Here is a 27994-nt window from a genome sequence, read left to right on the forward strand (position 1 = left end):
GCGATTCCATTTTGTTTTTATCATGAGATTACTTTTATTTTTATTTGGGCTATTCCATTTTTATATGGGTTATTCCCTTTTGTTTTTAATCATTAAATTACTGTTATTTTTCATTTTGGGCGATTCCATTTTGTTTTTTATCTTTAAATTACTTTGATAATAATTGGGCGATTCCATTTTGTTTTTATCATGAGATTACTTCTATTTTCATTTGGGCTATTCCATTTTAGTTGGGTTATTCCATTTTGTTTTTAATCATTAAATTACTGTTATTTTTCATTTCGGGCGATTCCATTTTGTTTTTTATCTTTAAATTACTTTTATAATAATTGGGCGATTCTATTTTCGCCCAATTATTATTAAAGTAATTTAATACTTTAATAATAATTGGGCGATTCCATTTTGTTTTTATCATGAGATTACTTCTATTTTTATTTGGGCTATTCCATTTTATTTGGACTATTACATTTTGTTTATTATCTTTAAATTACTGTTATTTTTCATTTTGGGCGATTCCATTTTGTTTTTTATCTTTAAATTACTTTAATAATAATTGGGCGATTCCATTTTGTTTTTTATCATTAAATTACTCCTATTTTTCTTTTTGGGCTATTCCATTTCATTTCGACGATTCCATTTTCTTTTTAGTCATTAAATTACTTCAATAATAAGTGGGCGATTCCATTTTGTTGTTTATCATTAAATTACTACTATTTTTTATTTTGGGCTATTCCATTTTAGTTGGGCGATTCCATTTGTTTTTTATCATTAAATTACTCCTATTTTTCATTTTGGGCTATTCCATTTTATTTGGACTATTCCATTTTGTTTATTATCTTTAAATTACTGTTATTTTTCATTTTGGGCGATTCCATTTTGTTTTTTATCTTTAAATTACTTTGATAATAATTGGGCGATTCCATTTTGCTTTTTATCATTAAATTACTCCTATTTTTCATGTTGGGCTATTCCATTTTAGTCGGGCTATTCCATTTTGTTTTTAATCATTAAATTACTGTTATTTTTCATTTTGGGCGATTCCATTTTGCTTTTTATCATTAAATTACTCCTATTTTTCATTTTGGGCTATTCCATTTTGTTTTCAATCATTAAATTACTTTTATTTTTCATTTTGGGCTATTCCATTTTAATATGGGTTATTCCATTTTGTTTTTAATCATTAAATTACTGTTATTTTTCATTTCGGGCGATTCCATTTTGTTTTTTATCTTTAAATTACTTTGATAATAATTGGGCGATTCCATTTTGTTTTTATCATGAGATTACTTCTATTCTTATTTGGGCTATTCCATTTTATTTGGACTATTCCATTTTGTTTATTATCTTTAAATTACTGTTATTTTTCATTTTCGGCGATTCCATTTTGTTTTTATCTTTAAATTACTTTAATAATAATTGGGCGATTCCATTTTGTTTTTATCATGAGATTACTTCAATTTTTTTTTGGCTTTTCCATTTTATTTGGACTATTACATTTTGTTTATTATCTTTAAATTACTGTTATTTTTCATTTTGGGCGATTCCATTTTGTTTTTTATCTTTAAATTACTTTGATAATAATTGGGCGATTCCATTTTGTTTTTATCATGAGATTACTTCTATTTTTATTTGGGCTATTCCATTTTTATATGGGTTATTCCCTTTGTTTTTAATCATTAAATTACTGTTATTTTTCATTTTGGGCGATTCTATTTTGTTTTTTATCTTTAAATTACTTTGATAATAATTGGGCGATTCCATTTTGTTTTTATCAAGAGATTACTTCTATTTTTATTTGGGCTATTCCATTTTATTTGGGCTATTCCATTTTTATATGGGTTATTCCCTTTGTTTTTAATCATTAAATTACTGTTATTTTTCATTTTGGGCGATTCCATTTTGTTTTTTATCTTTAAATTACTTTGATAATAATTGGGCGATTCCATTTTGCTTTTTATCATTAAATTACTCCTATTTTTCATTTTGGGCTATTCCATTTTAGTCGGGCTATTCCATTTTGTCTTCAATCATTAAATTGCTTTATATTTTCCTTTTGGGCTATTCCATTTTAGTTGGGATATTCCATTTTGTTTTTAATCATTAAATTACTGTTATTTTTCATTTTGGGCGATTCCATTTTGTTTTTTATCTTTAAATTACTTTGATAATAATTGGGCGATTCCATTTTGTTTTCAATCATTAAATTACTTTTATTTTTCATTTTGGGCTATTCCATTTTAGTTGGGTTATTCCATTTTGTTTTTAATCATTAAATTAGTGTTATTTTTCATTTTGGGCGATTCCATTTTGTTTTTATCTTTAAATTACTTTAATAATAATTGGGCGATTCCATTTTGTTTTTATCATGAGATTACTTCAATTTTTATTTGGGCTTTTCCATTTTATTTGGACTATTACATTTTGTTTATTATCTTTAAATTACTGTTATTTTTCATTTTGGGCGATTCCATTTTGTTTTTTATCTTTAAATTACTTTAATAATAATTGGGCGATTCCATTTTGTTTTTATCATGAGATTACTTCTATTTTTATTTGGGCTATTCCATTTTTATATGGGTTATTCCCTTTTGTTTTTAATCATTAAATTACTGTTATTTTTCATTTTGGGCGATTCCATTTTGTTTTTTATCTTTAAATTACTTTAATAATAATTGGGCGATTCCATTTTGTTTTCAATCATTAAATTACTTTTATTTTTATTTGGGCTATTCCATTTTTATATGGGTTATTCCCTTTTGTTTTTAATCATTAAATTACTGTTATTTTTCATTTTGGGCGATTCCATTTTGTTTTTTATCTTTAAATTACTTTGATAATAATTGGGCGATTCCATTTTGTTTTTATCATGAGATTACTTCTATTTTTATTTGGGCTATTCCATTTTTATATGGGTTATTCCCTTTTGTTTTTAATCATTAAATTACTGTTATTTTTCATTTTGGGCGATTCCATTTTGTTTTTTATCTTTAAATTACTTTGATAATAATTGGGCGATTCCATTTTGTTTTTATCATGAGATTACTTCTATTTTTATTTGGGCTATTCCATTTTATTTGGGCTATTCCATTTTTATATGGGTTATTCCCTTTTGTTTTTAATCATTAAATTACTGTTATTTTTCATTTTGGGCGATTCCATTTTGTTTTTTATCTTTAAATTACTTTGATAATAATTGGGCGATTCCATTTTGTTTTTATCATGAGATTACTTCTATTTTATTTGGGCTATTCCATTTTATTTCGACTATTCCATTTTGTTTATTATCTTTAAATTACTGTTATTTTTCATTTTGGGCGATTCCATTTTGTTTTTTATCTTTAAATTACTTTAATAATAATTGGGCGATTCCATTTTGTTTTTATCATGAGATTACTTCTATTTTTATTTGGGCTATTCCATTTTTATATGGGTTATTCCCTTTTGTTTTTAATCATTAAATTACTGTTATTTTTCATTTTTTGCGATTCCATTTTGTTTCTTATCTTTAAATTACTTTGATAATAATTGGGCGATTCCATTTTCTTTTTATCATGAGATTACTTCTATTTTTATTTGGGCTATTCCATTTTGTTTATTATCTTTAAATTACTGTTATTTTCATTTTGAGCGATTCCATTTTGTTTTTTATCTTTAAATTACTTTAATAATAATTGGGCGATTCCATTTTGCTTTTTATCATTAAATTACTCCTATTTTTCATGTTGGGCTATTCCATTTTAGTCGGGCTATTCCATTTTGTTTTTAATCATTAAATTACTGTTATTTTTCATTTTGGGCGATTCCATTTTGTTTTTTATCTTTAAATTACTTTAATAATAATTGGGTGATTCCATTTTGTTTTTATCATGAGATTACTTCTATTTTTATTTGGGCTATTCCATTTTTATATGGGTTATTCCATTTTGTTTTTAATCATTAAATTACTGTTATTTTTCATTTTGGGCGATTCCATTTTGTTTTTTATCTTTAAATTACTTTGATAATAATTGGGCGATTCCATTTTGTTTTTATCATGAGATTACTTTTATTTTTATTTGGGCTATTCCATTTTGTTTATTATCTTTAAATTACTGTTATTTTTCATTTTGGGCGATTCCATTTTGTTTTTTATCTTTAAATTACTTTAATAATAATTGGGCGATTCCATTTTGCTTTTTATCATTAAATTACTCCTATTTTTCATGTTGGGCTATTCCATTTTAGTCGGGCTATTCCATTTTGTTTTTAATCATTAAATTACTGCTATTTTTCATTTTGGGCGATTCCATTTTGTTTTTTATCTTTAAATTACTTTAATAATAATTGGGTGATTCCATTTTGTTTTTATCATGAGATTACTTCTATTTTTATTTGGGCTATTCCATTTTTATATGGGTTATTCCATTTTTATATGGGTTATTCCCTTTTGTTTTAAATCATTAAATTTCTCCTATTTTTCATTTTGGGCTATTCCATTTTAGTCGGGCTATTCCATTTTGTCTTCAATCATTAAATTGCTTTATATTTTCCTTTTGGGCTATTCCATTTTAGTTGGGATATTCCATTTTGTTTTTAATCATTAAATTACTGTTATTTTTCATTTTGGGCGATTCCATTTTGTTTTTTATCTTTAAATTACTTTGATAATAATTGGGCGATTCCATTTTGTTTTCAATCATTAAATTACTTTTATTTTTCATTTTGGGCTATTCCATTTTAGTTGGGTTATTCCATTTTGTTTTTAATCATTAAATTAGTGTTATTTTTCATTTTGGGCGATTCCATTTTGTTTTTATCTTTAAATTACTTTAATAATAATTGGGCGATTCCATTTTGTTTTTATCATGAGATTACTTCAATTTTTATTTGGGCTTTTCCATTTTATTTGGACTATTACATTTTGTTTATTATCTTTAAATTACTGTTATTTTTCATTTTGGGCGATTCCATTTTGTTTTTTATCTTTAAATTACTTTGATAATAATTGGGCGATTCCATTTTGTTTTTATCAAGAGATTACTTCTATTTTTATTTGGGCTATTCCATTTTATTTGGGCTATTCCATTTTTATATGGGTTATTCCCTTTTGTTTTTAATCATTAAATTACTGTTAATTTTCATTTTGGGCGATTCCATTTTGTTTTTTATCTTTAAATTACTTTGATAATAATTGGGCGATTCCATTTTGCTTTTTATCATTAAATTACTCCTATTTTTCATTTTGGGCTATTCCATTTTAGTCGGGCTATTCCATTTTGTCTTCAATCATTAAATTGCTTTATATTTTCCTTTTGGGCTATTCCATTTTAGTTGGGATATTCCATTTTGTTTTTAATCATTAAATTACTGTTATTTTTCATTTTGGGCGATTCCATTTTGTTTTTTATCTTTATTACTTTGATAATAATTGGGCGATTCCATTTTGTTTTCAATCATTAAATTACTTTTATTTTTCATTTTGGGCTATTCCATTTTAGTTGGGTTATTCCATTTTGTTTTTAATCATTAAATTAGTGTTATTTTTCATTTTGGGCGATTCCATTTTGTTTTTATCTTTAAATTACTTTAATAATAATTGGGCGATTCCATTTTGTTTTTATCATGAGATTACTTCAATTTTTATTTGGGCTTTTCCATTTTATTTGGACTATTACATTTTGTTTATTATCTTTAAATTACTGTTATTTTTCATTTTGGGCGATTCCATTTTGTTTTTTATCTTTAAATTACTTTGATAATAATTGGGCGATTCCATTTTGTTTTTATCATGAGATTACTTCTATTTTCATTTGGGCTATTCCATTTTTATATGGGTTATTCCCTTTTGTTTTTAATCATTAAATTACTGTTATTTTTCATTTTGGGCGATTCCATTTTGTTTTTTATCTTTAAATTACTTTGATAATAATTGGGCGATTCCATTTTGTTTTTATCAAGAGATTACTTCTATTTTTATTTGGGCTATTCCATTTTATTTGGGCTATTCCATTTTTATATGGGTTATTCCCTTTTGTTTTTAATCATTAAATTACTGTTAATTTTCATTTTGGGCGATTCCATTTTGTTTTTTATCTTTAAATTACTTTGATAATAATTGGGCGATTCCATTTTGCTTTTTATCATTAAATTACTCCTATTTTTCATTTTGGGCTATTCCATTTTGTCTTCAATCATTAAATTGCTTTATATTTTCCTTTTGGGCTATTCCATTTTAGTTGGGATATTCCATTTTGTTTTTAATCATTAAATTACTGTTATTTTTCATTTTGGGCGATTCCATTTTGTTTTTTATCTTTAAATTACTTTGATAATAATTGGGCGATTCCATTTTGTTTTCAATCATTAAATTACTTTTATTTTTCATTTTGGGCTATTCCATTTTAGTTGGGTTATTCCATTGTTTTTTAATCATTAAATTAGTGTTATTTTTCATTTTGGGCGATTCCATTTTGTTTTTATCTTTAAATTACTTTAATAATAATTGGGCGATTCCATTTTGTTTTTATCATGAGATTACTTCAATTTTTATTTGGGCTTTTCCATTTTATTTGGACTATTACATTTTGTTTATTATCTTTAAATTACTGTTATTTTTCATTTTGGGCGATTCCATTTTGTTTTTTATCTTTAAATTACTTTAATAATAATTGGGCGATTCCATTTCGTTTTTATCATGAGATTACTTCTATTTTTATTTGGGCTATTCCATTTTTATATGGGTTATTCCCTTTTGTTTTTAATCATTAAATTACTGTTATTTTTCATTTTGGGCGATTCCATTTTGTTTTTTATCTTTAAATTACTTTGATAATAATTGGGCGATTCCATTTTGTTTTTATCATGAGATTACTTCTATTTTCATTTGGGCTATTCCATTTTTATATGGGTTATTCCCTTTTGTTTTTAATCATTAAATTACTGTTATTTTTCATTTTGGGCGATTCCATTTTGTTTTTTATCTTTAAATTACTTTGATAATAATTGGGCGATTCCATTTTGTTTTTATCAAGAGATTACTTCTATTTTTATTTGGGCTATTCCATTTTATTTGGGCTATTCCATTTTTATATGGGTTATTCCCTTTTATTTTTAATCATTAAATTACTGTTATTTTTCATTTTTTGCGATTCCATTTTGTTTTTTATCTTTAAATTACTTTGATAATAATTGGGCGATTCCATTTTCTTTTTATCATGAGATTACTTCTATTTTTATTTGGGCTATTCCATTTTGTTTATTATCTTTAAATTACTGTTATTTTTCATTTTGGGCGATTCCATTTTGTTTTTTATCTTTAAATTACTTTGATAATAATTGGGCGATTCCATTTTGTTTTTATCATGAGATTACTTCTATTTTTATTTGGGCTATTCCATTTTGTTTATTATCTTTAAATTACTGTTATTTTTCATTTTGGGCGATTCCATTTTGTTTTTTATCTTTAAATTACTTTAATAATAATTGGGCGATTCCATTTTGCTTTTTATCTTTAAATTACTCCTATTTTTCATGTTGGGCTATTCCATTTTAGTCGGGCTATTCCATTTTGTTTTTAATCATTAAATTACTGTTATTTTTCATTTTGGGCGATTCCATTTTGTTTTTTATCTTTAAATTACTTTAATAATAATTGGGTGATTCCATTTTGTTTTTATCATGAGATTACTTCTATTTTTATTTGGGCTATTCCATTTTTATATGGGTTATTCCCTTTTGTTTTTAATCATTAAATTACTGTTATTTTTCATTTTGGGCGATTCCATTTTGTTTTTTATCTTTAAATTACTTTGATAATAATGGGGCGATTCCATTTTCTTTTTATCATGAGATTCCTTCTATTTTTATTTGGGCTATTCCATTTTGTTTATTATCTTTAAATTACTGTTATTTTTCATTTTGAGCGATTCCATTTTGTTTTTTATCTTTAAATTACTTTAATAATATTTGGGCGATTCCATTTTGCTTTTTATCATTAAATTACTCCTATTTTTCATGTTGGGCTATTCCATTTTAGTCGGGCTATTCCATTTTGTTTATTATCTTTAAATTACTGTTATTTTTCATTTTGGCCATTCCATTTTGTTTTTTATCTTTAAATTACTTTAATAATAATTGGGTGATTCCATTTTGTTTTTATCATGAGATTACTTCTATTTTTATTTGGGCTATTCCTTTTTTATATGGGTTGTTCCATTTTTTATGGGTGATTCCCTTTTGTTTTAAATCATTAAATTTCTCCTATTTTTCATTTTGGGCTATTCCATTTTAGTCGGGCTATTCCATTTTGTCTTCAATCATTAAATTGCTTTATATTTTCCTTTTGGGCTATTCCATTTTAGTTGGGATATTCCATTTTGTTTTTAATCATTAAATTACTGTTATTTTTCATTTTGGGCGATTCCATTTTGTTTTTTATCTTTAAATTACTTTGATAATAATTGGGCGATTCCATTTTGTTTTCAATCATTAAATTACTTTTATTTTTCATTTTGGGCTATTCCATTTTAGTTGGGTTATTCCATTTTGTTTTTAATCATTAAATTAGTGTTATTTTTCATTTTGGGCGATTCCATTTTGTTTTTTATCTTTAAATTACTTTAATAATAATTGGGCGATTCCATTTTGTTTTTATCATGAGATTACTTCAATTTTTATTTGGGCTTTTCATTTATTTGGACTATTACATTTTGTTTATTATCTTTAAATTACTGTTATTTTTCATTTTGGGCGATTCCATTTTGTTTTTTATCTTTAAATTACTTTGATAATAATTGGGCGATTCCATTTTGTTTTTATATTTATAGAGATTACTTCTATTTTTATTTGGGCTATTCCATTTTATTTGGGCTATTCCATTTTTATATGGGTTATTCCCTTTTGTTTTTAATCATTAAATTACTGTTATTTTCATTTTGGGCGATTCCATTTTGTTTTTTATCTTTAAATTACTTTGATAATAATTGGGCGATTCCATTTTGCTTTTTATCATTAAATTACTCCTATTTTTCATTTTGGGCTATTCCATTTTAGTCGGGCTATTCCATTTTGTCTTCAATCATTAAATTGCTTTATATTTTCCTTTTGGGCTATTCCATTTTAGTTGGGATATTCCATTTTGTTTTTAATCATTAAATTACTGTTATTTTTCATTTTGGGCGATTCCATTTTGTTTTTTATCTTTATTACTTTGATAATAATTGGGCGATTCCATTTTGTTTTCAATCATTAAATTACTTTTATTTTTCATTTTGGGCTATTCCATTTTAGTTGGGTTATTCCATTTTGATTTTAATCATTAAATTAGTGTTATTTTTCATTTTGGGCGATTCCATTTTGTTTTTATCTTTAAATTACTTTAATAATAATTGGGCGATTCCATTTTGTTTTTATCATGAGATTACTTCAATTTTTATTTGGGCTTTTCCATTTTATTTGGACTATTACATTTTGTTTATTTCTTTAAATTACTGTTATTTTTCATTTTGGGCGATTCCATTTTGTTTTTTATCTTTAAATTACTTTGATAATAATTGGGCGATTCCATTTTGTTTTTATCATGAGATTACTTCTATTTTCATTTGGGCTATTCCATTTTTATATGGGTTATTCCCTTTTGTTTTTAATCATTAAATTACTGTTATTTTTCATTTTGGGCGATTCCATTTTGTTTTTTATCTTTAAATTACTTTGATAATAATTGGGCGATTCCATTTTGTTTTTATCAAGAGATTACTTCTATTTTTATTTGGGCTATTCCATTTTATTTGGGCTATTCCATTTTTTATATGGGTTATTCCCTTTTGTTTTAATCATTAAATTACTGTTAATTTTCATTTTGGCGATTCCATTTTGTTTTTTATCTTTAAATTACTTTGATAATAATTGGGCGATTCCATTTTGCTTTTTATCATTAAATTACTCTTTTTTCATTTTGGGCTATTCCATTTAGTCGGGCTATTCCATTTTGTCTTCAATCATTAAATTGCTTTATATTTTCCTTTGGGCTATTCCATTTTAGTTGGTTATTCCATTTTGTTTTTAATCATTAAATTACTGTTATTTTTCATTTTGGGCGATTCCATTTTGTTTTTATCTTTAAATTACTTTGATAATAATTGGGCGATTCCATTTTGTTTTCAATCATTAAATTACTTTTATTTTTCATTTTGGGCTATTCCATTTTAGTTGGGTTATTCCATTTTGTTTTTAATCATTAAATTAGTGTTATTTTTCATTTTGGGCGATTCCATTTTGTTTTTATCTTTAAATTACTTTAATAATAATTGGGCGATTCCATTTTGTTTTTATCATGAGATTACTTCAATTTTTATTTGGGCTTTTCCATTTTATTTGGACTATTACATTTTGTTTATTATCTTTAAATTACTGTTATTTTTCATTTTGGGCGATTCCATTTTGTTTTTTATCTTTAAATACTTTGATAATAATTGGGCGATTCCATTTTGTTTTTATCAAGAGATTACTTCTATTTTTATTTGGGCTATTCATTTTATTTGGGCTATTCCATTTTTATATGGGTTATTCCCTTTGTTTTTAATCATTAAATTACTGTTATTTTTCATTTTGGGCGATTCCATTTTGTTTTTTATCTTTAAATTACTTTGATAATAATTGGGCGATTCCATTTTGCTTTTTATCATTAAATTACTCTATTTTTCATTTTGGGCTATTCCATTTTAGTCGGGCTATTCCATTTTGTCTTCAATCATTAAATTGCTTTATATTTTCCTTTTGGGCTATTCCATTTTAGTTGGGATATTCCATTTTGTTTTTAATCATTAAATTACTGTTATTTTTCATTTTGGGCGATTCCATTTTGTTTTTTATCTTTATTACTTTGATAATAATTGGGCGATTCCATTTTGTTTTCAATCATTAAATTACTTTTATTTTTCATTTTGGGCTATTCCATTTTAGTTGGGTTATTCCATTTTGTTTTTAATCATTAAATTAGTGTTATTTTTCATTTTGGGCGATTCCATTTTGTTTTTATCTTTAAATTACTTTAATAATAATTGGGCGATTCCATTTTGTTTTTATCATGAGATTACTTCAATTTTTATTTGGGCTTTTCCATTTTATTTGGACTTACATTTTGTTTATTATCTTTAAATTACTGTTATTTTTCATTTTGGGCGATTCCATTTTGTTTTTATCTTTAAATTACTTTGATAATAATTGGGCGATTCCATTTTGTTTTTATCATGAGATTACTTCTATTTTCATTTGGGCTATTCCATTTTATATGGGTTATTCCCTTTTGTTTTAATCATTAAATTACTGTTATTTTTCATTTTGGGCGATTCCATTTTGTTTTTTATCTTTAAATTACTTTGATAATAATTGGGCGATTCCATTTTGTATTTATCATAAGATTACTTCTATTTTTGTTTGGGCTATTCCATTTTATTTGGGCTATTCCATTTTTATATGGGTTATTCCCTTTTGTTTTTAATCATTAAATTACTGTTAATTTTCATTTTGGGCGATTCCATTTTGTTTTTTATCTTTAAATTACTTTGATAATAATTGGGCGATTCCATTTTGCTTTTTATCATTAAATTACTCCTATTTTTCATTTTGGGCTATTCCATTTTGTCTTCAATCATTAAATTGCTTTATATTTTCCTTTTGGGCTATTCCATTTTAGTTGGGATATTCCTTTTGTTTTTAATCATTAAATTACTGTTATTTTTCATTTTGGGCGATTCCATTTTGTTTTTTATCTTTAAATTACTTTGATAATAATTGGGCGATTCCATTTTGTTTTCAATCATTAAATTACTTTTATTTTTCATTTTGGGCTATTCCATTTTAGTTGGGTTATTCCATTTTGTTTTTAATCATTAAATTAGTGTTTTCATTTTGGGCGATTCCATTTTGTTTTTATCTTTAAATTACTTTAATAATAATTGGGCGATTCCATTTTGTTTTTATCATGAGATTACTTCAATTTTTATTTGGGCTTTTCCATTTTATTTGGACTATTCCATTTTGTTTATTATCTTTAAATTACTGTTATTTTTCATTTTGGGCGATTCCATTTTGTTTTTTATCTTTAAATTACTTTAATAATAATTGGGCGATTCCATTTTTGTTTTTATCATGAGATTACTTCTATTTTTTTTTGGGCTATTCCATTTTTATATGGGTTATTCCCTTTTGTTTTTAATCATTAAATTACTGTTATTTTTCATTTTGGGCGATTCCATTTTGTTTTTTATCTTTAAATTACTTTAATAATAATTGGGCGATTCCATTTTGTTTTTATCATGAGATTACTTCTATTTTTATTTGGGCTATTCCATTTTTATATGGGTTATTCCCTTTTGTTTTTAATCATTAAATTACTGTTATTTTCATTTTGGGCGATTCCATTTTGTTTTTTATCTTTAAATTACTTTGATAATAATTGGGCGATTCCATTTTGTTTTTATCAAGAGATTACTTCTATTTTATTTGGGCTATTCCATTTTATTTGGGCTATTCCATTTTTATATGGGTTATTCCCTTTTTTTTTAATCATTAAATTACTGTTATTTTTCATTTTTTGCGATTCCATTTTGTTTTTTATCTTTAAATTACTTTGATAATAATTGGGCGATTCCATTTTTTTTTATCATGAGATTACTTCTATTTTTATTTGGGCTATTCCATTTTGTTTATTATCTTTAAATTACTGTTATTTTCATTTTGGGCGATTCCATTTTGTTTTTTATCTTTAAATTACTTTGATAATAATTGGGCGATTCCATTTTCTTTTTATCATGAGATTACTTCTATTTTTATTTGGGCTATTCCATTTTGTTTATTATCTTTAAATTACTGTTATTTTTCATTTTGGGCGATTCCATTTTGTTTTTTATCTTTAAATTACTTTAATAATATTTGGGCGATTCCATTTTGCTTTTTATCTTTAAATTACTCCTATTTTTATGTTGGGCTATTCCATTTTATATCGGGCTCTTCCATTTTGTTTATTATCTTTAAATTACTGTTATTTTTCATTTTGGGCGATTCCATTTTGTTTTTTATCTTTAAATTACTTTGATAATAATTGGGCGATTCCATTTTGTTTTTATCATGAGATTACTTCTATTTTTATTTGGGCTATTCCATTTTTATATGGGTTATTCCCTTTTGTTTTTAATCATTAAATTACTGTTATTTTTCATTTTGGGCGATTCCATTTTTTTTTTATCTTTAAATTACTTTGATAATAATTGGGCGATTCCATTTTGTTTTTATCATGAGATTACTTCTATTTTTATTTGGGCTATTCCATTTTGTTTATTATCTTTAAATTACTGTTATTTTTCATTTTGGGCGATTCCATTTTGTTTTTTATCTTTAAATTACTTTAATAATAATTGGGCGATTCCATTTTGCTTTTTATCTTTAATTTATATTTTTCATGTTGGGCTATTCCATTTTAGTCGGGCTATTCCATTTTGTTTATTATCTTTAATTACTGTTATTTTTCATTTTGGGCATTCCATTTTGTTTTTTATCTTTAAATTACTTTAATAATAATTGGGTGATTCCATTTTGTTTTTATCATGAGATTACTTCTATTTTTATTTGGGCTATTCCTTTTTTATATGGGTTGTTCCATTTTTATATCGGTGATTCCCTTTTGTTTTAAATCATTAAATTTCTCCTATTTTTCATTTTGGGCTATTCCATTTTAGTCGGGCTATTCCATTTTGTCTTTCAATCATTAAATTGCTTTATATTTTCTTTTGGGCTATTCCATTTTAGTTGGGGATATTCCATTTTGTTTTTAATCATTAAATTACTGTTATTTTTCATTTTGGGCGATTCCATTTTGTTTTTTATCTTTAAATTACTTTGATAATAATTGGGCGATTCCATTTTGTTTTCAATCATTAAATTACTTTTATTTTTATTTGGGCTATTCCATTTTAGTTGGGTTATTCCATTTTGTTTTTAATCATTAAATTACTGTTATTTTTCATTTTGGGCGATTCCATTTTGTTTTTATCTTTAAATTACTTTAATAATAATTGGGCGATTCCATTTTGTTTTTATCATGAGATTACTTCAATTTTTATTTGGGCTTTCCATTTTATTTGGACTATTAATTTTGTTTATTATCTTTAAATTACTGTTATTTTTCATTTTGGGCGATTCCATTTTGTTTTTTATCTTTAAATTACTTTGATAATAATTGGGCGATTCCATTTTGTTTTTATCAAGAGATTACTTCTATTTTTATTTGGGCTATTCCATTTTATTTGGGCTATTCCATTTTTATATGGGTTATTCCCTTTGTTTTTAATCATTAAATTACTGTTAATTTTCATTTTGGGCGATTCCATTTTGTTTTTTATCTTTAAATTACTTTGATAATAATTGGGCGATTCCATTTTGCTTTTTTATCATTAAATTACTCCTATTTTTCATTTTGGGCTATTCCATTTTAGTCGGGCTATTCCATTTTGTTTTTAATCATTAAATTGCTTTATATTTCCTTTTGGGCTATTCCATTTTAGTTGGGATATTCCATTTTGTTTTTAATCATTAAATTACTGTTATTTTTCATTTTGGGCGATTCCATTTTGTTTTTTTATCTTTATTACTTTGATAATAATTGGGCGATTCCATTTTGTTTTCAATCATTAAATTACTTTTATTTTTCATTTTGGGCTATTCCATTTTAGTTGGGTTATTCCATTTTGATTTTAATCATTAAATTAGTGTTATTTTTCATTTTGGGCGATTCCATTTTGTTTTTATCTTTAAATTACTTTAATAATAATTGGGCGATTCCATTTTGTTTTTATCATGAGATTACTTCAATTTTTATTTGGGCTTTTCCATTTTATTTGGACTATTACATTTTGTTTATTTTCTTTAAATTACTGTTATTTTTCATTTTGGGCGATTCCATTTTGTTTTTTATCTTTAAATTACTTTGATAATAATTGGGCGATTCCATTTGTTTTTATCATGAGATTACTTCTATTTTCATTTGGGCTATTCCATTTTTATATGGGTTATTCCTTTTGTTTTTAATCATTAAATTACTGTTATTTTTCATTTTGGGCGATTCCATTTTGTTTTTTATCTTTAAATTACTTTGATAATAATTGGGCGATTCCATTTTGTTTTTATCATAAGATTACTTCTATTTTTATTTGGGCTATTCCATTTTATTTGGGCTATTCCATTTTTATATGGGTTATTCCCTTTTGTTTTTAATCATTAAATTACTGTTAATTTTCATTTTGGGCGATTCCATTTTGTTTTTTATCTTTAAATTACTTTAATAATAATTGGGCGATTCCATTTTGCTTTTTATCATTAAATTACTCCTATTTTTCATTTTGGGCTATTCCATTTTAGTCGGGCTATTCCATTTGTCTTCAATCATTAAATTGCTTATATTTTCCTTTTGGGCTATTCCATTTTAGTTGGGATATTCCATTTTGTTTTTAATCATTAAATTACTGTTATTTTTCATTTTGGGCGATTCCATTTTGTTTTTTATCTTTAAATTACTTTGATAATAATTGGGCGATTCCATTTTGTTTTCAATCATTAAATTACTTTTATTTTTCATTTTGGGCTATTCCATTTTAGTTGGGTTATTCCATTTTGTTTTTAATCATTAAATTAGTGTTATTTTTCATTTTGGGCGATTCCATTTTGTTTTTATCTTTAAATTACTTTAATAATAATTGGGCGATTCCATTTTGTTTTTATCATGAGATTACTTCAATTTTTATTTGGCTTTTCCATTTTATTTGGACTATTACATTTTGTTTATTATCTTTAAATTACTGTTATTTTTCATTTGGGCGATTCCATTTTGTTTTTTATCTTTAAATTACTTTGATAATAATTGGGCGATTCCATTTTGTTTTTATCAGAGATTACTTCTATTTTTATTTGGGCTATTCCATTTTATTTGGGCTATTCATTTTTATATGGGTTATTCCTTTTGTTTTTAATCATTAAATTACTGTTAATTTTCATTTTGGGCGATTCCATTTTGTTTTTTATCTTTAAATTACTTTGATAATAATTGGGCGATTCCATTTTGCTTTTTATCATTAAATTACTCCTATTTTTCATTTTGGGCTATTCCATTTTAGTCGGGCTATTCCATTTTGTCTTCAATCATTAAATTGCTTTATATTTTCCTTTTGGGCTATTCCATTTTAGTTGGGATATTCCATTTTGTTTTTAATCATTAAATTACTTTTATTTTTCATTTTGGGCTATTCCATTTTAGTTGGGTTATTCCATTTTATTTTAATCATTAAATTAGTGTTATTTTTCATTTTGGGCGATTCCATTTTGTTTTTTATCTTTAAATTACTTTTATTTTTATTTTGGCTATTCCTTTTATATGGGTTATTCCCTTTTGTTTTTAATCATTAAATTACTGTTATTTTTCATTTTGGGCGATTCCATTTTGTTTTTTATCTTTATTACTTTGATAATAATTGGGCGATTCCATTTTGTTTTCAATCATTAAATTACTTTTATTTTTCATTTTGGGCTATTCCATTTTAGTTGGGTTATTCCATTTTGTTTTTTAATCATTAAATTAGTGTTATTTTTCATTTTGGGCGATTCCATTTTGTTTTTATCTTTAAATTACTTTAATAATAATTGGGCGATTCCATTTGTTTTTATCATGAGATTACTTCAATTTTTATTTGGGCTTTTCCATTTTATTTGGACTATTACATTTTGTTTATTATCTTTAAATTACTGTTATTTTTCATTTTGGGCGATTCCATTTTGTTTTTTATCTTTAAATTACTTTAATAATAATTGGGCGATTCCATTTTGTTTTTATCATGAGATTACTTCTATTTTTATTTGGGCTATTCCATTTTTATATGGGTTATTCCCTTTTGTTTTTAATCTTTAAATTACTGTTATTTTTCATTTTGGGCGATTCCACTTTGTTTTTTATCTTTAAATTACTTTGATAATAATTGGGCGATTCCATTTTGTTTTTATCATGAGATTACTTCTATTTTTGTTTGGGCTATTCCATTTTATTTCGGCTATTCCATTTTTATATGGGTTATTCCCTTTTGTTTTTAATCATTAAATTACTGTTATTTTCATTTTGGGCGATTCCATTTTGTTTTTTATCTTTAAATTACTTTGTAATAATTGGGCGATTCCATTTTGCTTTTTTATCATTAAATTACTCCTATTTTTCATTTTGGGCTATTCCATTTTAGTCGGGCTATTCCATTTTGTCTTCAATCATTAAATTGCTTTATATTTCCTTTTGGGCTATTCCATTTTAGTTGGGATATTCCATTTTGTTTTTAATCATTAAATTACTGTTATTTTTCATTTTGGGCGATTCCATTTTGTTTTTTATCTTTAAATTACTTTGATAATAATTGGGCGATTCCATTTTGTTTTCAATCATTAAATTACTTTTATTTTTCATTTTGGGCTATTCCATTTTAGTTGGGTTATTCCATTTTGTTTTTAATCATTAAATTAGTGTTATTTTTCATTTTGGGCGATTCCATTTTGTTTTTATCTTTAAATTACTTTAATAATAATTGGGCGATTCCATTTTGTTTTTATCATGAGATTACTTCAATTTTTATTTGGGCTTTTCCATTTTATTTGGACTATTACATTTTGTTTATTATCTTTAAATTACTGTTATTTTTCATTTTGGGCGATTCCATTTTGTTTTTTATCTTTAAATTACTTTGATAATAATTGGGCGATTCCATTTTGTTTTTATCAAGAGATTACTTCTATTTTTATTTGGGCTATTCCATTTTATTTGGGCTATTCCATTTTTATATGGGTTATTCCCTTTGTTTTTAATCATTAAATTACTGTTAATTTTCATTTTGGGCGATTCCATTTTGTTTTTTATCTTTAAATTACTTTGATAATAATTGGGCGATTCCATTTTGCTTTTTATCATTAAATTACTCCTATTTTTCATTTTGGGCTATTCCATTTTAGTCGGGCTATTCCATTTTGTCTTCAATCATTAAATTGCTTTATATTTTCCTTTTGGGCTATTCCATTTTAGTTGGGATATTCCATTTTGTTTTTAATCATTAAATTACTGTTATTTTTCATTTTGGGCGATTCCATTTTGTTTTTTATCTTTATTACTTTGATAATAATTGGGCGATTCCATTTTGTTTTCAATCATTAAATTACTTTTATTTTTCATTTTGGGCTATTCCATTTTAGTTGGTTATTCCATTTTGTTTTTAATCATTAAATTAGTGTTATTTTTCATTTTGGGCGATTCCATTTTGTTTTTATCTTTAAATTACTTTAATAATAATTGGGCGATTCCATTTTGTTTTTATCATGAGATTACTTCAATTTTTATTTGGGCTTTTCCATTTTTATTTGGACTATTACATTTTGTTTGTTATCTTTAAATTACTGTTATTTTTCATTTTGGGCGATTCCATTTTGTTTTTTATCTTTAAATTACTTTGATAATAATTGGGCGATTCCATTTTGTTTTTATCATGAGATTACTTCTATTTTCATTTGGGCTATTCCATTTTTATATGGGTTATTCCCTTTTGTTTTTAATCATTAAATTACTGTTATTTTTCATTTTGGGCGATTCCATTTTGTTTTTTATCTTTAAATTACTTTGATTATAATTGGGCGATTCCATTTTGTTTTTTATCAAGAGATTACTTCTATTTTTATTTGGGCTATTCCATTTTATTTGGGCTATTCCATTTTTATATGGGTTATTCCCTTTTGTTTTTAATCATTAAATTACTGTTAATTTTCATTTTGGGCGATTCCATTTTGTTTTTTATCTTTAAATTACTTTGATAATAATTGGGCGATTCCATTTTGCTTTTTATCATTAAATTACTCCTATTTTTCATTTTGGGCTATTCCATTTTAGTCGGGCTATTCCATTTTGTCTTCAATCATTAAATTGCTTTATATTTTCCTTTTGGGCTATTCCATTTTAGTTGGGATATTCCATTTTGTTTTTAATCATTAAATTACTGTTATTTTTCATTTTGGGCGATTCCATTTTGTTTTTTATCTTTAAATTACTTTGATAATAATTGGGCGATTCCATTTTGTTTTCAATCATTAAATTACTTTTATTTTTCATTTTGGGCTATTCCATTTTAGTTGGGTTATTCCATTTTGTTTTTAATCATTAAATTAGTGTTATTTTTCATTTTGGGCGATTCCATTTTGTTTTTATCTTTAAATTACTTTAATAATAATTGGGCGATTCCATTTTGTTTTTATCATGAGATTACTTCAATTTTTATTTGGCTTTTCCATTTTATTTGGACTATTACATTTTGTTTATTATCTTTAAATTACCGTTATTCACGGCTAACAAAACAACAAGAACAAGTGAATTGCGATTTGTCGTGGCTTTAATGAAAATAGAGATGAATGTGCATCTTTACCAATTCTGCTTTTTGTGTACAGTGTATGAATATCATCACATATACATATACCGATAATGTCTGTAACCAACCGATACCCTTGTTTAATAAGCTCCTCGGAGAGGGGTTAAACCCCGGCTAGAAGGCCCCCTCGTAAGTTCTTCAATGTTTAAAATTCATGGCTGTTTTCCCACTGGTTCCCTGCTAGCCGGACCGGAATCCCAGCACAGCTATTAATTATGAGCTATCGGTGGATTACAGATGACATAAATATAGCATATAGAGATATATGAATGCCCATGACTATAGACCAGCCTGCCCGCCTTTAAGATCAGGTCAGGCTAAGATTAAACTTTAAGCATGACACAATTATTTCAGTTTAACAGCGTTCTCAAACATTTGTATGTACAAATAGGTCCCCCTCACCTAGGTAACGAGTGGGGACCTGCAACTTACATAATAACATAACATAATTGATTAAAATCCACATGCCTGCCCTGGCATGGAAAGGAAAAAAGGAGGTACTTTAATAATGCGCCTCTTACTGAAATCATGCCCCCAGAACTTCAACTGCTTGTTTTTCAACAACACACAAGGCGTCAACACTCCTCCCAAAAACGAGTAAGGGCGAAAACCCGCCTGCCCACTGGCCAAAATAGGACAGGAGGATAAAATTCCCTTACGGCCCACTTATGCACGACGATCGTTGTTAGGATTGGTGTGCGACCAGGTCAAACACCCTCGAATTTGGATTCGTGTTACGCTCTTCTATCAGCCTAGGCTCTGCCTAGATTCTGAAATTAACCATGAAAAGTATACCATCACACCTCCAACTACTTCATACACCATTCATTATAGAGTATCATATAGATTCAACAAATACAACTTCCCTGGAAAATATAAATGCAAAAGTACTTGTACCCCCCCCCCCCCCCCCTAATCACACTTTGCCAAGATCAACTACTGCTGGTATTCAAGCCAACTATAGGTATCCAATTTTCATCCCACTGAAATTATTGAGCCCCTTAAAGGAACTTTAATAAAGGAAATTGAATTCAGAAAGAAATTTGTTTCACCAAACGAAATTCACTAATATGGCCATACTCTGGCAAAGGGAAGCAAGGTACGAAAGTATCACTCGTTGTAAATGACCAATGCGTGTTCGTCATTAACATATACATCAATGCAATTAAACTAAATAATATTTTCTTCAATATCTTTCCCCAAAACGATCATTTCTTCACAATTTCTGCCTGAACGGGCAGCACACAACAGATATTTAAAAACCATAACTCAAATCTGACTGATGCGTGAGCTGCTTCCTATACCAAAGGTGGGCAGTATTAATAATAAATACACCATGACAAAATTACCATACAAATTCACATAAGTATACCAACATACTACGCCTAAAGACCTGAACATTCGGCTGAACTTGAAGAAGCCTAAAAATTGGGACAATACTTCCGTCTAATTCCTAAGGAGTCCGATGCAGACCCGAGAAATAACTTTATCTGAAATGAAGCCTATGCAATCTTATCAAACATTTCTTCATATATAATGCTCATGGTAGAGGAAAATAAAACATACATAGAAATTATGAATTCATAAACATTTCTTCTCAAATGACCTGAGAAAATTATAATTTCAATCCCCAGATTTTTTCTATAACCATCCATAACTTGGATTTTTATGACAACTCACATGAACGTTTGAGGCATAACCTGCTTCATAGTAATTTCGAATTGACTTCTTCCTTGCAAACAAAAACTAAATAAACAAAATAACATTAAGAATGCACAAGGACAATAAATACACAACCATATCCATAATATGCAAGAATCCCCCCACGATATATATGTCAACATCCCCCTTAATTATAACTAGAGGATGGTAATGGGGAGGAGGTGGGAATTTTGTAAGCACGCTTTACACATGCACCGTCATCTCTCTTCATTGAAAGCCAAAACGAAAATGAAGCATTCCCCGCACTTTTATCCGCGCATAGCTCAACCGCGGCAAATGTCTGGCATTGTGCCCAAATTCTTTGGCGCGGGCGCCAAAAAGCGCTGCCCCGCCCTTTACGGGTCGGGTCACGAGCCCTTTCTCGGGCAACCACGCCCCCTTTCAAAATCAAAACAAACTAAAATGTGTATTTTGCTAGCCCGCTAATAAATCATTTTAAATCGTCAAGCCGTCTTTAAAATCCATTATTCACGGCTAACAAAACAACAAGAACAAGTGAATTGCGATTTGTCGTGGCTTTAATGAAAATAGAGATGAATGTGCATCTTTACCAATTCTGCTTTTTGTGTACAGTGTATGAATATCATCACATATACATATACCGATAATGTCTGTAACCAACCGATACCCTTGTTTAATAAGCTCCTCGGAGAGGGGTTAAACCCCCGGCTAGAAGGCCCCCCTCGTAAGTTCTTCAATGTTTAAAATTCATGGCTGTTTTCCCACTGGTTCCCTGCTAGCCGGACCGGAATCCCAGCACAGCTATTAATTATGAGCTATCGGTGGATTACAGATGACATAAATATAGCATATAGAGATATATGAATGCCCATGACTATAGACCAGCCTGCCCGCCTTTAAGATCAGGTCAGGCTAAGATTAAACTTTAAGCATGACACAATTATTTCAGTTTAACAGCGTTCTCAAACATTTGTATGTACAAATAGGTCCCCCTCACCTAGGTAACGAGTGGGGACCTGCAACTTACATAATAACATAACATAATTGATTAAAATCCACATGCCTGCCCTGGCATGACCAGAAATACCCAATTATTCTTGGAAAATACGTGTTTCAGGTGGCCTAATTGCCAAATTACCGCCAAACGAGAATATATAATTTATTTATATATGATCGACCGCCAACAAACACGTCAAAATTTTACTCGTATCTACCAAGATATTCAATAAATCTTAGCAACCATTACAGGATCATTCTACTAGTATTCACCAACGTTATCATCCTTAGTGCTTTTACCAGGGGGGGGGGGGGGGGTACCAGGGAACATTGCTCATTCCTCCATTACAATGTATATCTAGGTTATCCATAACTGACCCCAACATGATTTAATGCATGCATACATTGAACGTAAATGCATGAGCAGCTAAATAACAACAAATGATACATTATGAAAGCATAGACACACTGGTGAAACCGGCTCCAGACCAGCCAAAACCCTTATTCATACTATCGGATCGGACGGTCTGGAGTCGGTCACGCCGGAGCGACTAAGGTAAAATGTATAAATACATACTCAACGAAGATATGAAAGACCAACTTTTAACTCACTGATAAATCTGTCCAACCCTTCATCGGCCAGATGTAGGCCATCAGTTCTGTACAGCGAAATGTCATTATGGGATATTGATGGATGCGGTATGGCTTTACCATGAAATCTTGCAGCTAAAGCCTTGGCGTACCTATTGGCCGCCCTTCTCTTTAAGTCCAATTTACCTTGATCTCCTGTACAGCCAGCGGGGTACCAAACCCTCTCCAAAATGTCCGACCACACTATTTGAAATTTGTCCTTATTGGCGTCAAAAAGTCTATACGTCAAACTAGCCAGCTTCTTCTTGGACAGTGCCTCAATGTCATTCGTTCCTACATGCAATACTACTACTGAAGGCTTTGGTTCACTCCGACCCATCTTATCTAACCAATCGCTTACCCCTTCAATTCGTAGCCCCCTTTTCCCCAACCAGCGGACCGACGTTCCAAGTCCAAGGTCAGCCTCGCCGGTGTTCTTCGCCCTGCGATGTGCCCAAAACACTATCGAGTCCCCTATGATCCACACCACAGGTCCTGTAATAGAAAACAAGAAAAGAGGGCTGGGCAGAATTTTGAAGTATGAAAATTTCCCCCTGAAAGGTCTGCTACCCTTCACCACCCCTTCATCACGGGGTTTTCCCCTCCAAGATACAATGTATGTAATCACATTTTTGACCCCTCCCCTTAATCCTGAAAGCATTGATATTAAACACGTCATTATACCGTTGTAACATTCTCTCTAAAAAGCAGAATGCTCGTAATTGTGTGATATCATTAAACCCGCACTTACTCATTCAATATTAAGCCCAGAGTTATTTTGATGATACATGTATATTGATATCAACATGTACAGGGGGGGGGGGGGGGGGTCGTTATGATCAATCTGATGTTCCAAACACCTTCCAATCAATATAGTACTATCCCTTTCTTCCTTTTGTATAATGTAATAATGTATAATGTATAAACACATTCCAACCAATATATAATAATGTATAATGTATAATGTCTGAGCACATTCCAATCAATTTATAATAATGTATAATGTATAATGTAAAATGTATAAGGTATAATGTATAATGTAAAATGTATAAGGTATAATGTATAATGTATAACGTATAAACACATTCCCATCAATATAGTACCATCTCTTTCTTCATTTTGTATAAAGAATGTAATAAAGTATAATGTATAATGTATAATATATGATGCATAATGTATAATGTATACTGTAACAAGGGCTCCTTTGTAAACAAGCCTCTTGGCACTGAACATACCACCCTGCTTCTGAATAGGGCTGAATAAAATAAAACAATACCATGTAAGCAGATATATTGAGAATTATACACCCAAATATCCAACAACCCATCGGCCACGGCTTTGATTAAAGCACATGTCCTCGTGTAAAGTAAACGCGTTGTGACATTATTGGAAGATAACTTACACCTGATTTTGGTCAAAATGTCAAATAACCTAAAATCATCATTTCATATATATTTTCGTTCTTTTTTTTTTTTTTTTTTTTTTATTTTTTTTTACTTAACCATGTCGAGTCTTATATATCTCCGATGTGCACTCGAAACCCAACGCCCCATGCGTTGGATTTCCTCATCCGAGCAACCGGCCATGGCAGCGGTCGTAGCCGCCCCAATACGAAAGGAATGCGATGAAAACATTGCCGCCGGCATATCCCCGTATGTCAAACATCGTTTTATCATGTTTCCAAATTCACGCCTAGTTAGCGGGAGAGCACCATATGAACAAAAGAAGGCTCCACCATTCTTTGGGCGGATTTCTAAATAACGAATAACCGCCATCACAGGGCAGCTAACTGTCCCCAACTCTGGTATCGAAATGGTGCACCCATTTCCCCGCTGGTCAGTCTTTGACTTCCTTAGGAATAATTCCACCCTGCGATGCGGTGCATCGCCAGTGACCCTAACATCTGTGTGCTGCAGAATAGACTCACATCTATGCCTGGACTCTACTGTCAACTCACTAACTCTCAACAAACCATAAAATGCCACTGAAAAAGCAGCAGAGTACATCAAAACATCGTAATGACTACCACAAACATGCCTCAAGTAGGCGAGCATTCTATTTAACACAGACAATGTGATTGGATGCCTAGCATCTCTTCTCAAAGTACTTCGCCTACACCCTTCAATTAACCTTGTAATCACAAAACTCTTGGTCACATCCTTTAGCCCAGATGAACTCATATAAAATGCCAACCCAGATATGTATGTTTGAATAGTAGACCCTGCATATCCCATAAAGGATAAATAAGAAATGAACTGCGCCACCCATTCTACATTAGGGGGTAGCTGGGGGTCGTATCCGTACACTTTACAAAATTTCACGTATGCCCCCAAGGCAATAGAGTAAGTTGTGTGTGTTCGAGCTGCCCTAGAAGCCATCAGCAGTCGACTTCTCTCGATAGCCAGCTCTTCCAAAGACGGACTGGAACCTCCACGCCCTCCCGGGCGGCCCCCCGGTGCTAACGCATGGAACCTCGGCATCTGAAATCGAGATAGTGCATCAGCTATACCATTATCACATCCATGTACATGCCTAGCCCTCAACACTATATTATTGCTTAAACATATAATCACCACCTTCCTCACCAAAACCATAATATCAGGGCATAGCGCCGACTGCTTGTTAAGTACTGCCACCACGGCCTGATTATCACAATTAAACAATATATTCTTGTCCTTTAGCTCCATGCCCCAAATCTCCAAGCCTACCCAAATAGGGAATAGCTCTAAAAAAGCTATAGACCTCCTACCGGCCTGGAAATCAGCAGGCCACCTGGATTGAGCCCACCTGCCTCCAAAGAAAATTCCAAAACCAATGCCAGCCGCCGCATCAGTGAAAAACTGAATTTCCTCGCTTCCAAACCAGCCTGGAGCCCGGAAGAAAACTTGACCATTAAAATGTGCCAAGAACTCCAACACAAACCCGCAAGTCAGCCTTAGCCCCTCTCGTCAACCTAACCATGTGAAAAGGACGCTTAACGCTCTTAGTTAAGTCAATGAGCCGTCTCATGAATGCTCGCCCTGGAGCAATTGCCTTACATACAAAGTTTAGACTACCTACAATCGACTGAATGTCTCTTAGGGAAATTTTTTGTTTCTGTACCGCCCAATTTAATTTCCCTACTAATTTCTCAATTTTGTCTCCGGTACCCGAACCTGCTGAGAAACGCTATCTATTACCAGCCCAAGATATGACAACTGTGTGGTCGGGCCTTCCGTTTTTTCTCGCGCTATGGGCACCCCAAATCGTTCGCAAATTGCTTCAAAACAATGCATTGCCCGCCTGCAATCCTCCGAGGCAGGGCCGCCTGCAAAAAAGAAATCATCCAAATAATGGACAATATTTTGCGACTTCGCAACTTTTCTCGCGCAAAACTCTAAAAAAGTACTAAAACATTCAAAAGTGGAACAAGAAACTGCGCAGCCCATCGGCAAACAACGATCAAAATAGTAACGACCATCTATATACATCCCAAGCAACTCAAAATCTTTTGGGTGAACAGGCAAGAGCCTGAAAGCTGACTTAATGTCAGTCTTTCCCATAAGGGCACCCCGCCCCAATTGCGTCACAATATCTACCGCCGAATCAAAGGACGAATATGTTACTGTACACTGCCCCTCCGGTATGCCATCATTAACTGAATTTCCCCTGGGTGCCGATAAATGTTGAATCATACGGAACTCCCCTGGGGCCTTTTTGGGCACCAACCCCACTGGTGAACACCTCATATTCTCGAAGGGAGGAACAACAAAAGGCCCAACTATCCTACCTAAGTCTATTTCATCCCTCAATTTCTTTTTCAACGTATCCATGTGTTCGAATGCTGATTTCAGGTTTTTAACAACCAATGGGACCCTGTCCCCTTCAAAATGTAATGAAAAACCAAACTTAAAACCATTATACAAGCACTGAGCATGCTCCTGATTAGGATAAGTAGCTAACATGGGCACCAAACGTGCTAACTTATAGGGGTCGGAGCAATAGACGACACCGCACTAGCCGTAGACCTATTTACTGCCAGCGGGACTGGAACCGGCCCGCCCTTGGCTACACTGCTTAGCCCCATGACCTGTCGCCTGGCAGCGGGAACACTTGTGCTCATAGATGCAAGCTTTGCCTCGCATGCACTTGCCTCTATTAAAGGCAAAGCACACGCCTCGGCTGGGTGTGCCATTGGCTCCGGGTCCCTTTCCTCCGAAGGGAAAAGATTTTCTCGCGCCGTACTCCCCTCTGTAGAACTGATGGCGGGGGCATGGGGTAAATTGTGGCGCTGCCGCGGACCATTAGAGGCCACCAGCATCAACCACAACTCGGCGTCGACGCTCGCCCAGGATCGCCGGGGTAAACGCGCCTGCTTGCTCCTAAACTGAGTGTCATAGTCACGCCAGCCATAACCTGCAAACGCACGGGCTGCATGCCTTATCAAATCCATATATTTCATGAGCTCCCTGCTCCTTTCAATGTGCTTCTCAGCGTAAATTGAGGCAAATACTAGAAACACCGAAGTCCACTGCTCTACCGACATGATTTTCTTAGCCTTTGATTGAGGTTGAAGTTGCAAACCAAGACCAGATCCCGATTGACACAAACTCAAAGTGGTGTCACCTACACTCAAGGCCCCAAACTCATCACGTGCATTATTATGCTTAAGGAGCACTCCCAAATCTATATATTCACTTGCCCAAATTTTTTCCTTCAGTGAGATAGCCACTTCCACACCTAGTGGGTCGCATGCGCTAATAAATGGTTCCGGTGCCCCCAACACGGCAGAAAGCCTAGGCGCCTGGGGCTCAGATCTCTCAACACCGACCTCCACTAGATCTAGGCCTAGATCTTCGGCTACCCCTGCCGACCGCGCCGGCACTGAAACTGCTGGCTGAGCCTGCCCCGAGCTACCGGTATCCGACTCCTGAGCTACTATCTCATGCCAAGCAATAGATCTGCCCACGGGCGCCTGGCCTTCCCGCCCCACTAGATCTAGATCTAGCTCTGCCATTTTATCACCAACTTTAGACCTAGGCCTACCACTTTTTTCATCAACATCGACAACTTGAGACTGAGAGGGATTTAACTCACCGCTCCTTCCTGGCCCGTTGTTGCCGCCTCCCAGCCCCAGATCCACACTTGCGGGGGTTGACGTCGCCCGTGGACCTCTCGGCCGACCGGCCTCCTCTTCGGCGTGTGTCATCTCCCTTCCTCGCACCTGCGGTCGTTATTTT

The 27994-nt window shown here is 30.4% G+C and overlaps 1 long non-coding RNA gene across 1 annotated transcript; it reads right to left on the minus strand.

Annotated features, from left to right (window-relative positions):
* Positions 1-23161: 23161 nt before the first annotated feature.
* LOC121423055 lies at positions 23162-27946 on the minus strand. The gene is made up of 2 exons (XR_005971226.1): positions 27852-27946; positions 23162-23270 (listed from the first exon to the last, which is right to left on the minus strand). It is a non-coding gene; the product is annotated as an uncharacterized LOC121423055 (long non-coding RNA).
* Positions 27947-27994: the final 48 nt, after the last annotated feature.

This window comes from Lytechinus variegatus, chromosome 10 (assembly GCF_018143015.1).
Source record: "Lytechinus variegatus isolate NC3 chromosome 10, Lvar_3.0, whole genome shotgun sequence".
Taxonomy (NCBI): Eukaryota; Metazoa; Echinodermata; class Echinoidea; order Temnopleuroida; family Toxopneustidae; genus Lytechinus; species Lytechinus variegatus.